The 16,525-nt window shown below is 49.0% G+C and overlaps 1 long non-coding RNA gene across 1 annotated transcript in view; it reads right to left on the reverse strand.

Moving 5' to 3' along the window:
* Positions 1–2,271: 2,271 nt before the first annotated feature.
* LOC140387853 (uncharacterized) overlaps positions 2,272–16,525 on the reverse strand; it is a 79,497-nt gene continuing 65,243 nt past the window's right edge. The window contains exons 2-3 of the long non-coding RNA XR_011934020.1: positions 4,332–4,460; positions 2,272–3,990 (exon numbers count right to left, since the gene is read on the reverse strand). This is a non-coding gene — a long non-coding RNA (uncharacterized lncRNA). The remainder of the gene's footprint in view (positions 3,991–4,331; positions 4,461–16,525) is intronic.

The raw sequence follows: 16,525 nt of genomic DNA on the forward strand, positions 1-16,525 counted from the left end.
CAGAGCAAGAGTAGGAAGGCAGTGCAGGTGTCCTCTGCGGTCATCTCCCTGCAAAACAGATATACCGCTTTGGATACTATTGAGGGAGATGGCTCACCAGGGGAAGGCAGCTGCAGCCAGGTTCATGGCACCGTGGCTGGCTCTGCTGCACAGCTGGGCAGGAAGAAGAATGGCAGGGCTATAGTGATAGGGGACTCAATTGTAAGGGGAATAGACAGGCGGTTCTGCGGACGCAATCGAGACTCCAGGATGGTATGTTGCCTCCCTGGTGCAAGGGTCAAGGATGTCTCGGAGAAGCTGCAGGACATTCTGGGGGGGGGGGAAGAGGCTGAACAGCCAGCTGTTGTGGTGCACATAGGCACCAACGATATAGGTAAAAAACGGGACGAGGTCCTACAAGCTGAATTTAGGAAGCTAGGAGTTAAACTAAAAAGTAGGACCTCAAAGGTAGTAATCTCAGGATTGCTACCAGTGCCACGCGCTAGTCAGAGTAGGAATGTCAGGATAGAGAGGATGACTGCGTGGCTCGAGAGATGGTGCAAGAGGGAGGGATTCAAATTCCTGGGACATTGGAACCGGTTCTGGGGAAGGTGGGACCAGTACAAACCGGACGATCTACACCTGGGCAGGACTGGAACCGATGTCCTGGGGGGGGGTGTTTGCTACAGCTGTTGGGGAGAGTTTAAACTAATGTGGCAGGGGGATGGGAACCGATGCAGGAAGTTGGAAGGTAGAAAAACAGGGACATAAATAAAAGGCAGTAAGGGGGAAAGTGTAAGGCAGAGAAGCCATAGTCAAAAATCAAAAAGGGTGACAGTGCAAGGTACAGTGACTGACGGTAGCTCAGTGAATAGGACCAGGAATACTAAAAGAAATAAAACGGGAAGTGAAAACATAAATGGTAAGCGACGCGGCAGGTTGTTACATGAACATATGGGATCAACGACAAGGAAAATTAGGAGAAAGGTTAAGAGGAAATATAACTTAGGAGAGGTTACTGATCGAGGTGTTAAGATTAAGAACAGAGGTAAAAAAGCCAACATAAGTGTACTTTACCTGAATGCTCGTAGTATTCGGAATAAGGTAAATGCCTCGTTAAATTTAAAGTATCCAATTATTTTTTATTCCAATTAAGGGGCAATTTAGCGTGGCCAATCCACCTAACCTGCACATCTTTGGGTTGTGAGGGTGAAACCCACGCAGACATGGGGAGAATGTGCAAACTCCACACGGACAGTGACCCAGGGCCGGGATTTGAACCTGGGTCCTCAGCGCCGCAGTCCCAGTGATAAGCACTGCGTCACAGGCTGCCCCTACAGTTACAGGGTTACAGGGATAGGTTAGAGGTGTGGGCTTAAGTAGGGTGCTCTTTCCAAGGGACGGTGCAGACTCGATGACCGAATGGCCTCCTTCTGCACTGTAACTTCTATGATTCTAGGCTGTGCAGTTACTGCCTGGGTATCACAATGGCATTATCGCCCTTTTCATTTTAACTTAGATGTGGAGATGCTGGCGTTGGACTGGGGTGGGCACAGTAAGAAGTCTTACAATGCCAGGTTAAAGCCCAACAGATAAATGTGGAATCACTAGATTTTGTAGCGCAGCTCCTTCATCAGGTGATTTTAACTTTTTTTTAAAGTTAGAGTACCAAATTCAGTTTTTTCCAATTAAGGGGCAATCTAGCATGGCAAATACTACCCTGCATATCTTTGGGTTGTGGGGGCGAAACCCATGCAAACACGGGGAGAATGTGCAAACTCCACATGGACAGTGACCCAGAGCGGGGATCAAACCTGGGACCTCGGCGCCGTGAGGCAGCTGTGCTAACCACTGTGCCACTGAGATGATTTTAACTTACCAAGGGAAGTGCTAAATCATACAAATAAAATAAATGTAAACATTCAAAGCAAGCGCCATAAGAACTGAAAGTACATATTCATTAATTGGCATCGTATTCATGTTGCACATTGTGTGTTAATTTGATAAGGAAATTGCATCGATGTTGACTGCATTGAAAATATACTAGTTAATAGAAGCATCCCAAGCAGATCCCCACTTCAGTACTGCAGCACATAGCAACGACAGTCAAATTTAGTTTTGGAATTGTTCTATGTTAGGGAGGTGATGCCAAACCTTTACCACAGTTTTAAATTCATATTGAACTGTATGGGGTAGGCTTTACAATTGCTGAGTAAATAATTTAAAAAGTAGTTCTATTATTTTTTAAAAATTAATTAGAATCTTTGTTCATAGGAACAGCACAATTCTACATGACCATATATTGTTTTTTATCCAGTTCAATTTCTTTACTTTCTCACATTTACAAAGGGACATGTCGACATTTGTTTTCATAGACTAATGGCCAGCATTTCAAAGCGGTATTGGGAACCTGACACTCGGATGTATTCCGAGTCTACACCCTCTGCCTCATTGTTTATGGAATGTTACTTTTCTAAATAAATTCTTTAATTGGGCCTGAGGTGAGTTTGGCGCCAAATTATTGGTGCTGAGCTGCCTGCCTGGCACCCACGTTGGAGGCAAATAGGACCCATGATGGAGCCTGCTGCTGCCTTTCTGAATGGAGCAGGCAGCTCCCCTGAGAGCTAGCAGCATTAATGTGGATGAAAGTGGCCAAGCTGGAAAAATCACTCAACCGGTTGGACAATTTGGACAATGATAAAAGGAAACTTTCAGATGTCCCTGCAGTGAACCCAACAGCTGGGCACTAACACACATCAGATTATACGGTTTCAACTTTCCCTCTGCAAATCCCATCTTCACTCTCCCCGTCCCATTAACAAACTCCTAAAGGAGCTTGACAGAGTCCTTATTGGAGGTGAATAGGCTTCCTGTTCCCTCCACCACTTGGAAACTGTCAGACTGTCCGTCCTGAAGGCATCAGCATCCAGTGGCAACCTCTAGGACCAGGAATTTCCAAACTCCGGACGCAATGGGTCCCCAACTATCGGCATTTGAAACTCCAGCCTCAGGTTCGAGATATCCAGCTGTGCAGTCAGAAATCTATAGGCCCAACCTTGAAAGATGGCCACCCACAGTTCCAATTTTCTTCCAGGGCATTGGGCTGAATGAGAAGTTGGGATCACCACCCCTGGAATGACTGTGGAGGCTTCCAGGTGTAAAGGCCATAGGGATGTGGGGCAAAGGGGGTATGCTGGGGTGGGCTGGGTGGAAGACCTGCCTCTGTGCTCAGTACTTTGCTGAATTTCATTTAAAAAATGAGCAAAACAAAAAAAAACACTCATTCCTCACCCACATACACTCTCGTGCTCCGTCCATGCTAACCTACGTTACCTTATGACCCTCCCACTCAATCCCCATTCCTCATCATACCTTTTATGTCAACTTATGGCTCCTTGCTACCCCCATGGCCATATACCCCTTTGTTTCCACATCCCCAAAGCCAACTTAGTGCCAATTCATGTGAACCCATGCTCCCCCACCTAGCACCCCTTTCCCTTACCACCTCCATGCCAATTCACTTAGTGTCTACCATCGGCAAACCTCAGGAACCATACCGACTTAAAATAAAGTTATGTGTCTATTGACAATGTGACTATTTCTAAAAATACTCTCAAAGATTATAAGTATCATTCAATACATAGACATTCCTTCAAATGATTTCTTATGAAAACAAACATTTCCATTCTGTAACTACTTTGAGCTGTCAACCAAACTGCACGCATAACAGGCACCCACTGTGCTCATGTTAATTTGTAACATGAGTAATTGGAGTTCAAATCCTATAATGATAACCCTCAGGCTTATGTCAGCAGACAGAATGAATTATGAAGCACAATTTTTTCTTTGGACTCCAGACTGTCTTTTAAATGTAATTATGGAGGTGGAAGAAAGCGCTGAAGGTCCAGATGTGAGGAAGGAAGCTCTGCTCAGGGTCAAGTTGCTGTTGAGTCTTCGCACTTCCCAGCTGGTTTTGAGGTGGTGGCGCAAACATTTTAGGCCTTGCAAGTTCTAATGGGAGAGAAAGGGAATGGAAACAGTTAATAATCCATCCAGGCTTCAGTTTTGTATAGCTCGTAGGAGAAAATGGAACGGAAGCTTGGACAATAAAACTGGGCAAAATCAGCATGCACCGTCTGACGACATGCTAATTGCACTATTGTTGAAGGGCAGCGTGCAGATGAATGAAGGGGCTTGGGGGAAATGAGAATTGAAATATAGGGCGATGTAAGGTTAACGGAAAAGAAAGCTTTGGTTCAGGTAACATGACTTAATTGTAAAAGAACTCAATCCAGGAAAATGTAATGTCATGGAGCTAGACTGCAGAAAAGATGTATCGGGAACATACAAACCCAGAGGCAGAAAAAGACCAGTTGGTCCATCAAGCGTTCGCTGCACTATGATTATTGAAGCAATATGACTGAACAATTTTCTCCTCTCCATCTTCCCTTCCACTTCCCCACCATTCCAACTCTCCTCTCCTGTACGAGAGAAAAAACAGGGAAAGACACAAGAGAAAGAATATTCTCAAACATTCTTGACAAACCCCCTCAGCCAATCAAAACCATTCCAGGAAACCACATAGCCCAAATGCTTTCTATAAAGATTTTATATGAGGTGACCACTGCTCCTACTTATATAGGTACAGTCCAACTCATACAGAGAGTTAGTACTGACCATTGTATGAGCATGAAATGGTTGATGCTGCTGAAGACAGTGGAAAGATCAAGAAATATATAATAAAAGAGTCAGTCACTGCTGTAGTCACAGAAGATGCTATATGTTGAGCTGACTAGGGTAGTCATGCTACTGTAAATGAAGCAAAGCTAGTTTGAATGTTCTCATGAAATTAACAGGCATTAGAGATAAAGGGAAAGTGGAAAGTTAAGAAACTCAAAGGTGTTTAATTTGAAGAATGGGGTGATCATAGTGGTTTTGATGGGGGCAGGGACAGTGCCAGAGACAAATTGGTGGCATGGCTCAGCATATCACTGAAAATCTCCAGGAGAACCCCCTTCTATGTTGTTATGTTGAAGTAAACCTGTGGTACAAGTATTATGCTGGACTTAAGGAGAGGATTATACTCTAATCCCTCTATGCAGTTAACTTCAATGTAATTTTCCAAAGGGAAGTTTTGCTATTTAAAACATGCTCATTCAATCTTGATATTTGTAGATGATAAGTAATTAGAAAGTTGCACTGGCCCAGAGCCCATCTTATACTAAGGACTGATTTATGGCAATTCTGTCCAAATAAATATTCTCAGAATGACTGAATATATTGTGTGTGTTAATTCTGGAACACTTACAGAATATTTTGCAATGGTGGTGCTCTCTGTTTTTAATGAGCTTCCAAAGTTAATTTCCAATAGGCACAATGGTAAACACTGCTGCCTCACAGTGCCAGGTACCAAGGTTCAATTCTGGCGTTGGAAGATTGTCTGTATGGAGTTTGCACATTCTCCACGTGTCTGCATGTGTTTCCTCCAGATGTTTCCTCCCACAGTCCAAAGATGTGCAGGTAAGGTGGATTGGCCACTCCAAATTGACACTTAGAGGCCAAAGGTGTGTAGGTTAGGTTAGGTTAGGGGTTGTTGGGATAGGGTGGATGCTCTTTCAGAGGTTCAGTACGGGTTTGATGGGCCAAATAGCATCCTTTGCACTGTAAGTTCTATGATTCTATGAATTCACTTGGCAGAACTGGAGGGTTAATCTTGTCATGTGTGTGTGTGATTGACATTGGGGAGCAGGGTACTGAAAGACTCTGGAGTATTTTCTTTTTAACTCACCACATGAGAGGAGAGCTTTCCTATCTTCACTTTGTATGGTTTGACCCGAAGAAGAAATATCAGCGTCGTAAGTAAGTGAAGTCCTGGTACCTGAACCTCCTTTGGCTTTGAGAATGATACAGTTTTCTTTGGGGTGTGTTTTGAGAAGTCACTGAGGGTTTTTTTGGTGCTGTATTCATTGCTTTTAATTAGCTCCGATTCTTCTTTAAAAACAAATTCAGGGTGCAATCTTCGGGACATGGACAAGTGGGATGGTCTGCACCTGAACCAGAATGGGACCAACATCCTTGTGGATGAGTTTGCCAAGCCCGCACACCCCACTTCTTAAAAGCAGAGCACCCCAGGTCCATTCCCAGCTATTAGGTCCGCGCCTTTGGCAACACTGGCACAAACATATTTAAATATGGATCCCAGCCATTGAGAACATTAACTGGGGAGAGTTCTAGTGTTAAGGGTTTAGAGGGGGTGGATTTCTTGAAATGTATTTGGCATGATATGCAGACATGAGATTTGTCATGTGATACAGAGAGGCAGCTAATGAACACAGAGAACAGGACGTAACTAATCAGCAGGCAGAGCACTTGGGGGTGGTTTCCCACTATAAAAGGCATGAGGCACTCACAATCCGCCTCTTTCCTCTGGGGACATCTACAGAGTGAGTCAGGGTGTATATATCACATAACGCCTACAGCACGTGGCGAAGAGCTAGTCTGGTTCAGTCAGACAGAGTAATCACACTTAGGTTAGCAGAGATTCGAACTCACAGAGAACTGTGCTAACTGTGACAGGTTCAATAAATTAAATTGAACTAACTTCAAGGTCTGGAGTATCTTTCAGTTAAAGCTGCATCCAGTTGCAGCCCGTGTTATCTCAGCGTGCTGAAATCGACAGTATTGAGGAGAGCTTTTTATCTCAATAAGGGTCGCCACAGTGCTGGATCTAATTCCAGGGAGCAAAGCTGGACAGGTGTTCGAGGTGGCAGTGAGGGAGCATTTTAGTGATAGCGAACACAGCACAATACGATTTAGATTTGTGAAAAAGAAAAAGATGGTCTGCAAAAAATGGTTTTGCATTGGGGGAATGTAGGCTGGGAACAGCTCCTTGTGGGAAAATCTACAGCAACGCAGTGGGAAAAAGGAAATGGGGAGTGTACAAGCCCAACATGTTCCTTTCAGGGTGAAATGTGAGAGCAACAAGCTCAGAGGACTGAGGATGTCGAGGAATATTCCGGATTGGATAAGAAGGTAAAGAGAGGCCTTTAACAGGTACAAAGGGAGCAAATCAACAGGCACCTTAGTGGAGAAAGGAAAGTGCAATGGGAACCTAAGAAATCATGAAAAAGCCCAAGGATAATGCCGAGATACTCTAAATTTTAATGGGAAGAGTATAACCTGGGAAAGAGTAGGGCCCATTAAAGACCAAGGGAACAATCTGTACGTGGAGATGAAGGACATTGGTAGGGTGTTAAATGAGTACTTCACATCTGTCTTCAGTCGGATATAGGTACAGAATTCGGGAAGAGAAACCGTGAGGTTTGACATCAGGAATGAGGAGGTATTGGAGGTTTTAGCAGGCATAAAAATGGACCTATAGGGTGAGAATGCTTATCTTTCCCAGGCTCCTTGCGGAGTACGAACTCCCCCACTAGGCGAGGGGTATCTCAATTACCGATGTATAAAAGGTTGGCCAGCAAGGCGCCAATTGGAATAGGAAACCAGGAGGAATCTATTGGGAAGTGTACATATCGATGTGTAAATAAAACTTCCTTCCTTATTTTACTCAATGTGGACTTCCAGGGCATGATCTACTGGCCACGTTGTGCCCGAATGGCAGCTTGGCATTGCTGGGAAATCCCTCTTCCGGGATCTACCTGGCTCACCACGCCTCGTGGCATCGTGTTAGATCTCGCGAGATGAATTCCACCCATTGTGGGTGGGATCACTATTTTGCTAATCTGCATATTAGAGTGAGACAGTTAGTCTCGCTATAATATGCATCCCCGCGATCTACCGAGGCCCTGCGATCTAACCCCTTCACTTTGGAGACTTTGGGCGAGTGCCATGCGGTGCTAATCTCCAAAAATGGGGACCAGGTGGAACTGTATTTGTGGGGGTCTCACAGGAGATCGGAGGCCCCCAGGTGTATGCCCTCTGTGCAGGGTGGCATCCTGGCACTGTTGGTACCACCCAGAAACACTGGTACTGCCAGCCTGACACGCTGCCAGTGCCACCTGGGGGCCAGACTTGCATTTCCAATGCGCCCAGGGTGGCACTGCCAGGGTGCCAGGCTGGGATTTGTCCCGGGACGGGGATCAGTCCGGGGGATGCCCTGCATGGATGCAGGGCGTGTGAGGGAGGCGAGGACCCCCTTATAGGTGAGTTGGACTTTGGGGGGAGTTCGAGGGTCGCAAACATAACCTGAGTCCCCGTAGGTAGCATGGTGTTTCTCGGTATACGAGCACCGGGAAACACCGTGCTAAATGTGCTTGTTACGGGATTCTGTTCCCAGTTGGTTATATCACGCCCCTTCCTGTCCTTATCAAAAGAGGGAAGAAAGTCCACAGCTCCCTGAAAGCAACAGGACAGATTAATTGGTAGTTAAGAAGGCACACAGGGCACTTGCCTTTATCAGTTGTGACATAGATTGTAAGAATGAAGATGTTATGTCGGAGCTGTACAAAACTTTGGTTAGGCCACAGCTGGAGTACTATGTTCATTTCTGGTTACCTCACTATAGGAAAGATGTGATTGCACTGGAGAGGGTGCAGAGGAGATTCACCAGGATGTTGCCTGGGATGGAGCCTTTTAGCTATGAAGAGAGGTTGGGTTTTCTTTCGAGCAGAGAAGGCTGAGGGGGACCTAATTGAGGTGTATAAGATTATAATGGGTCTGGACAGGATAGAGAGGAAGCAGCTGTTCCCCTTATTTGAAGGATCAATAATGAGGGGGCATAATTTTAAGGTGAGGGGCAGAGGATTTAGAGGAGCTTTGAGGAAAATGGGCTGGGATTCTATCCTACCCAGCGGTGCGGGTGGTCCCGGCGGGATGGAGTGGTGGGAACCACTCCGGCATCGGGCCACCCCAAAGGTGCGGATTTCTCTGCACCTTTAGAGGCCAAGCCCTCACCAGGACCCCGGAGCCCGCCCGCGTCGCCAGTCCCGCCGGTAAGAGAGGTGGTTTAATTCCCGCCGGCGGGACTGGCATGACAGCAGCGGGACTTCAGCCCATCATGGGCTGGGAATCGCCGGGGGGGGGGGGGGGGGGGGCGCCAACCGGCGTGGCGCAATTCCCGCCCCCGCAGAATCTCTGGCGCCGGAGAATTCGGCGGCTGCGGGGGCGGGATTCACGCCGCCCCCCCCCCCGGCGAATCTCCGACCCGGTAGGGGGTCGGAGAATCCCGCCCATGATGGTCATCAGAAGGCGGTGGGAATCTGGTATGCTCTGCCTGGGAGGGTAGTAGTAGCAGAGGGGAGTGGGGTGGGGGCGGCATTGGGGGGGGGGGGGGGGGGGACACCAACCTCATAACCTTAAGAAAGTACGTGAATGAGCATTTGAAATGTCATAACATTCAAGACAATGGGCCAAGTGATGGAAAGTGGGATTAGTGTAGATTTAGTGTAGTTTTGTTGATGCAGACTCGATAGGTCGAAGGGTCTCTTCTGTACAGTATGATCCAATGACTCTATGTATCCATGGTGATGGTGATATACTGTGTGCTGCACAAGCTTTGTGACTCAGTCACCAGTTAGCAAGCGTCAGTGGACTAATAGGGAGGAACTACATTGGGTGATGACAATGATCGCAAGACTGGTTATTTGCCTGCTGCACTCCAGCTGTGGTGAGGAGGTCGAAGGGCAACTTTTAAATTGCAACACCTTCAATTAAATGTCAAAGGTACCGAGCTCAGGCATTTCAGAATCTCTGCTCCCAGTGAATTGCTCCCATTTAACGAGATGACGCTAAATAATGGATATATTTATTTTGGCAAAATTCTCAAATATCTGTGCTTCTCGCCAGGGACATTGTATTGACCCACTGAATCATCTTGTAAACAAACACCTGAACCGCAGTCTTTAAATATGACATTCGACTTTGCTGCACATTCTGCATTGCTAGAGAAATTTCCCTCGGTAACGGGACCAATCCTTTCCCTACTTATAACCTAACCGTGCCGCTTCACATCCCCTGAAGAGTACCAGAGAACATTTTTCAAGTAGCTCGATCTCATAAAATATCATGAATTCCATGAATTTAGCCAGGCAGGCAAAATGCTTGCGTTCATCGGTATAACAGGCTTGAGTATTTCTCTCACAGAAGTAATGGATGACACCCAACTATCGGAGTATAATAGGCAGAAGAGGCCATTCAACCCATCATGCCTGTTCCATCTCTTTGAAATGATCATCATGTTATTCCCATTTTCCCGCCCTTTTGCTGTTGTCCTGCAAAATTCTCTCTTCTAAAAAATTCAGTTATCTTTGGGAAATTGAATCTGCTTGTGCCACCTTTCTGCAAAATGCATTTTAGATCACAATAACTCACCTCATTAAAAAAATATCTTAATTTTGCCTTTTATTCATTTAAATCTGCTTCCTCTAGCGCACTGATGGAGCACAAAAATGCAATTGGTTAATTTATTTCATACCGGGTCGCTCTCAGTTTTTAATTATTTTCCTCCAATTCTCTTTCCACCTGTACTGAATTAATAATGTCAGCTATGGATGAGTTGGCAGCACTCATCCGAAGAGAGAGAGGGTGAGACTTCAGTAAAGAGCGCAGAGAGAGAGAGGGCGAGACTTCAGTAAAGAGCGCGGAGAGAGAGAGGGCGAGACTTCAGTAAAGAGCGCGGAGAGAGAGAGGGTGAGACTTCAGCAAAGATCGCGGAGAGAGAGAGGGCGAGACTTCAGTATAGAGCGCGGAGAGAGAGAGGGCGAGACTTCAGTAAAGAGCGCGGAGAGCGAGAGGGCGAGACTTCAGTAAAGAGCGCGGAGAGAGAGAGGGTGAGACTTCAGTAAAGAGCGCAGAGAGAGAGGGCGAGACTTCAGTAAGAGTACGGAGAGAGAGCGGGCGAGACATCAGTAAAGAGCGCGGAGAGAGAGAGGGCGTGACTTCAGTAAAGAGCGCGGAGAGAGAGAGGGCGAGACTTCAGTATAGAGCGCGGAGAGAGAGAGGACGAGACTTCAGTAAAGAGCGCGGAGAGAGAGAGGGCGAGACTTCAGTAAAGAGCGCGGAGAGAGAGAGAGCGAGACTTCAGTAAAGAGCGCGGAGAGAGAGAGGGCGAGACTTAAGTAAAGAGCGCGGAGAGAGGGAGGGCGAGACTTCAGCAAAGAGAGTGGAGAGGGAGAGGACAAGACTTCAGTAAAGAGCGCGGAGAGAGAGGCCGAGACTTCAGTAATGAGCACGCGAGAGAGAGAGGACGAGACTTCAGTAAAGAGCGCGGAGAGAGAGGGGGTGAGACTTCAGTAAAGAGCGCGGAGAGAGAGAGGGCGAGACCTCAGCAAAGAGAGTGGAGAGAGAGAGGACGAGACTTCAGTAAAGAGCGTGGAGAGAGAGATGGGCGACACTTAAGTAAAGAGCGCGGAGAGAGAGAGGGCCAGACTTCAGCAAAGAGAGTGGAGAGAGAGAGGACGAGACTTCAGTAAAGAGCGCGGAGAGAGAGGCCGAGACTTCAGTAATGAGCGCGCGAGAGAGAGAGGGTGAGACTTCAGTAAAGAGCGTGGAGAGAGAGTGGGCGAGACTTCAGTAAAGAGCGCGGAGAGAGAGAGGACGAGACTTCAGTAAAGAGCGCGGAGAGAGAGAGAGCGAGACTTCAGTAAAGAGCACGGAGAGAGAGAGGGCGAGACATAAGTAAAGAGCGCGGAGAGAGAGAGGACGAGACTTCAGTAAAGAGCGTGGAGAGAGAGGCCGATACTTCAGTAAAGAGCGCGGAGAGAGGGTGAGACTTCAGTATAGAGCGCGTGAGAGACAGAGGGCGAGACTTCATTAAAGAGCGTGAAGAGAGAGAGGGTGAGACTTCAGCAAAGATCGCGGAGAGAGAGAGGGCGAGACTTCAGTAAAGAGCGCGGAGAGAGAGAGGGCGAGACTTCAGTAAAGAGCGCGGAGAGAGAGAGGGTGAGACTTCAGCACAGATCGCGGAGAGAGAGAGGGCGAGACTTCAGTAAAGAGCGCGGAGAGAGAGAGGGCGAGACTTCAGTAAAGAGCGCGGAGAGAGAGAGGGTGAGACTTCAGTAAAGAGCGCGGAGAGAGAGGGCGAGACTTCAGTAAAGAGCGCGGAGAGAGAGAGGGCGAGACTTCAGTATAGAGCGCGGAGAGAGAGAGGGCGAGACTTCAGTAAAGAGCGCGGAGAGAGAGAGGTCGAGACTTCAGTAAAGAGCGCGGAGAGAGAGAGGGCAAGACTTCAGTAAAGAGCGCGGAGAGAGAGAGGGCGAGACTTCAGAAATGAGCGCGGAGAGAGAGAGGGCGAGACTTAAGTAAAGAGCGCGGAGAGAGGGAGGGCGAGACTTCAGCAAAGAGAGTGGAGAGGGAGAGGACGAGACTTCAGTAAAGAGCGCGGAGATAGAGGCCGAGACTTCAGTAATGAGCGCGCGAGAGAGAGAGGACGAGACTTCAGGAAAGAGCGCGGAGAGAGAGGGGGCGACACTTAAGTAAAGAGCGCGGAGAGAGAGAGGGCCAGACTTCAGCAAAGAGAGTGGAGAGAGAGAGGACGAGACTTCAGTAAAGAGCGCGGAGAGAGAGGCCGAGACTTCAGTAATGAGCGCGCGAGAGAGAGAGGACGAGACTTCAGTAAAGAGCGCGGAGAGAGAGTGGGCGAGACTTCAGTAAAGAGCGCGGAGAGAGAGAGGACGAGACTTCAGTAAAGAGCGCGGAGAGAGAGAGAGCGAGACTTCAGTAAAGAGCACAAAGCGAGAGAGGGCGAGACTTAAGTAAAGAGCGCGGAGAGAGAGAGGACGAGACTTCAGTAAAGAGCGTGGAGAGAGAGGCAGAGACTTCAGTAAAGAGCGCGGAGAGAGGGTGAGACTTCAGTATAGAGCGCGTGAGAGACAGAGGGCGAGACTTCATTAAAGAGCGCGAAGAGAGAGAGGGTGAGACTTCAACAAAGATCGTGGAGAGAGAGAGGGCGAGACTTCAGTAAAGAGCGCGGAGAGAGTGAGGGCGAGACTTCAGTAAAGAGCGCGGAGAGAGAGAGGGTGAGACTTCAGCACAGATCGCGGAGAGAGACAGGGCGAGACTTCAGTATAGAGCGCGGAGAGAGAGAGGGCGAGACTTCAGTAAAGAGCGCGGAGAGAGAGAGGGTGAGACTTCAGTAAAGAGCGCGGAGAGAGAGGGCGAGACTTCAGTAAGAGCACGGAGAGAGAGAGGGCGAGACATCAGTCAAGAGAGCGGAGAGAGAGAGGGCGTGACTTCAGTAAAGAGCGCGGAGAGAGAGAGGGCGAGACTTCAGTATAGAGCGCGGAGAGAGAGAGGGCGAGACTTCAGTAAAGAGCGCGGAGAGAGAGAGGGCGAGACTTCAGTAAAGAGCGCGGAGAGAGAGAGGGCAAGACTTCAGTAAAGAGCGCGGAGAGAGAGAGGGCGAGACTTCAGAAATCAGCGCGGAGAGAGAGAGGGCGAGACTTAAGTAAAGAGCGCGGAGAGAGAGAGGGCGAGACCTCAGCAAAGAGAGTGGAGAGAGAGAGGACGAGACTTCAGTAAAGAGCGTGGAGAGAGAGAGGGCGACACTTAAGTAAAGAGCGCGGAGAGAGAGAGGGCCAGACTTCAGCAAAGAGAGTGGAGAGAGAGAGGACGAGACTTCAGTAAAGAGCGCGGAGAGAGAGGTCGAGACTTCAGTAATGGGCGCGCGAGAGAGAGAGCACGAGACTTCAGTAAAGAGCGCGGAGAGAGAGTGGGCGAGACTTCAGTAAAGAGCGCGGAGAGAGAGAGGACGAGACTTCAGTAAAGAGCGCGGAGAGAGAGAGAGCGAGACTTCAGTAAAGAGCACGGAGAGAGAGGGGGCGAGATTTATGTAAAGAGCGCGGAGAGAGAGAGGACGAGACTTCAGTAAAGAGCGTGGAGAGAGAGGCCGAGACTTCAGTAAAGAGCGCGGAGAGAGGGTGAGACTTCAGTATAGAGCGCGTGAGAGACAGAGGGCGAGACTTCACTAAAGAGCGCGAAGAGAGAGAGCGTGAGACTTCAGCAAAGGTCGCGGAGAGAGAGAGGGCGAGACTTCAGTAAAGAGCGCGGAGAGAGAGAGGGTGAGACTTCAGCAAAGATCGCGGAGAGAGAGAGGGCGAGACTTCAGTATAGAGCGCGGAGAGAGAGAGGGCGAGACTTCAGTAAAGAGCGCGGAGAGAGGGCGAGACTTCAGTAAAGAGCGCGGAGAGAGGGTGAGATTTCAGTAAAAGCGCGGAGAGAGAGGGCGAGACTTCAGTAAGAGCACAGAGAGAGAGGGGGCGAGACATCAGTAAAGAGAGCGGAGAGAGAGAGGGCGTGACATCAGTAAAGAGCGCGGAGAGAGAGAGGGTGAGACTTCAGCAAAGATCGCGGAGAGAGAGAGGACGGGACTTCAGTAAAGAGCGAGGAGATAGAGAGGGCCAGACATCAGCAAAGAGAGTGGAGAGAGAGAAGACGAGACTTCAGTAAAGAGCGCGGAGAGAGAGGCCGAGACTTCAGTAATGTGCACGCGAGAGAGAGAGGACGAGACTTCAGTAAAGAGCGCGGAGAGAGGGTGGGCGAGACTTCAGTAAAGAGCGCGGAGAGAGAGAGGACTAGACTTCAGTAAAGAGCGCTGAGAGTGAGAGAGCGAGACTTCAGTAAAGAGCACGGAGAGAGACAGGGCGAGACTTAAGTAAAGAGCGCGAAGAGAGACAGGGGGTGACTTCAGTAAAGAGTGCGGAGAGAGAGAGGTCGTGACTTCAGTAAAGAGCGCAGAGAGAGAGAGGGCGACACTTCAGTAAAGAGTGCGGAAAGAGAGGGCGAGACTTCAGTAAAGAGCGCGGAGAGAGAGAGGGCGGGACTTCAGTAAAGAGCGAGGACATAGAGAGGGCAAGACTTCAGTAAAGAGCGCGGAGAGAGAGAGGACGAGACTTCAGTAAAGAGCGCGGAGAGAGAGAGGGTGAGACTTCAGCAAAGAGCGTGGAGAGAGAGGCCGAGACTTCAGTAAAGAACACGGAGAGAGAGAGGGCGAGATTTAAGTAAAGAGCGCGGAGAGAGAGAGGACGAGACTTCAGTAAAGAGCATGGAGAGAGAGGCCGAGACTTCAGTAAAGAGCGCGGAGAGAGGGTGAGACTTCAGTATAGAGCGCAAGAGAGACAGAGGGCGAGACTTCATTAAAGAGCGCGAAGAGAGAGAGGGTGAGACTTCAGCAAAGATCGCGGAGAGAGAGAGGGTGAGATTTCAGTAAAGAGCGCGGAGAGACAGGGCGAGACTTCAGTAAGAGCACGGAGAGAGAGAGGGCGAGACATCAGTAAAGAGAGCGGAGAAAGAGAGGGCGTGACATCAGTAAAGAGCGCGGAGAGAGAGAGGGCGAGACTTCAGTAAAGAGCGCGGAGAGAGGGAGGGCGATACTTCAGCAAAGAGAGTGGAGAGAGAGAGGATGAGACTTCAGTAAAGAGCGCGGAGAGAGAGGCCGAGACTTCAGTAATGAGCGCGCGAGAGAGAGAGGACGCGACTTCAGTAAAGAGCGCGGAGAGAGAGGGGGCGAGACTTCAGTAAAGAGCGCGGATAGAGAGAGGACGAGACTTCAGTAAAGAGCGCGGAGAGAGAGAGAGCGAGACTTCAGTAAAGAGCACGGAGAGAGAGAGGGCGAGACTTAAGTAAAGAGCGCGGATAGAGAGAGGACGATATTTCAGTAAAGAGCGTGGAGAGAGAGGCCGAGACTTCAGTAAAGAGCGCGGAGAGAGAGAGGGCGTGACTTCAGTAAAGAGAGCGAGGAGAGAGAGAGGGCAAGACTTCAGTAAAGAGCGCAGAGAGAGAGAGGGCGACACTTCAGTAAAGAGTGCGGAAAGAGAGGGCGAGACTTCAGTAAAGACCGCGGAGAGAGAGAGGACGGGACTTCAGTAAAGAGCGAGCAGATAGAGAGGGCCAGACTTCAGCAAAGAGAGTGGAGAGAGAGAAGACGAGACTTCAGTAAAGAGCGCGGAGAGAGAGGCCGAGACTTCAGTAATGAGCGCGCGAGAGAGAGAGGACGTGACTTCAGTAAATAGCGCGGAGAGAGAGTGGGCGAGACTTCAGTAAAGAGCGCGGAGAGAGAGAGGACGAGACTTCAGTAAAGAGCGCTGAGAGTGAGAGAGCGAGACTTCAGTAAAGAGCACGGAGAGAGAGAGGGCGAGACTTAAGTAAAGAGCGCGGAGAGAGAGAGGACGAGACTTCAGTAAAGAGCGAGAAGAGAGAGGCCGAGACTTCAGTAAAGAGCGCGGAGAGAGGGTGAGACTTCAGTATAGAGCGCGAGAGAGAGAGGGCGAGACTTCATTAAAGAGCGCGAAGAGAGAGAGGGGGTGACTTCAGTAAAGAGTGCGGAGAGAGAGAGGTCGTGTCTTCAATAAAGAGCGCGGAGAGACGGCGAGTCTTCAGTAAAGAGCGCAGAGAGAGAGAGGGCGACACTTCAGTAAAGAGTGCGGAAAGAGAGGGCGAGACTTCAGTAAAGAGCGCGGAGAGAGAGAGGGCGGGACTTCAGTAAAGAGCGAGGACATAGAGAGGGCAAGACTTCAGTAAAAAGCGCGAAGAGAGAGAAGGCGAGACTTCAGAAAAGAGCACCGAGAGAGAGAAGGCGGGACTTCAGTAAAGA

This window comes from Scyliorhinus torazame, chromosome 2 (genome assembly GCF_047496885.1).
Source record: "Scyliorhinus torazame isolate Kashiwa2021f chromosome 2, sScyTor2.1, whole genome shotgun sequence".
In the NCBI taxonomy this organism is placed as follows: domain Eukaryota; kingdom Metazoa; phylum Chordata; class Chondrichthyes; order Carcharhiniformes; family Scyliorhinidae; genus Scyliorhinus; species Scyliorhinus torazame.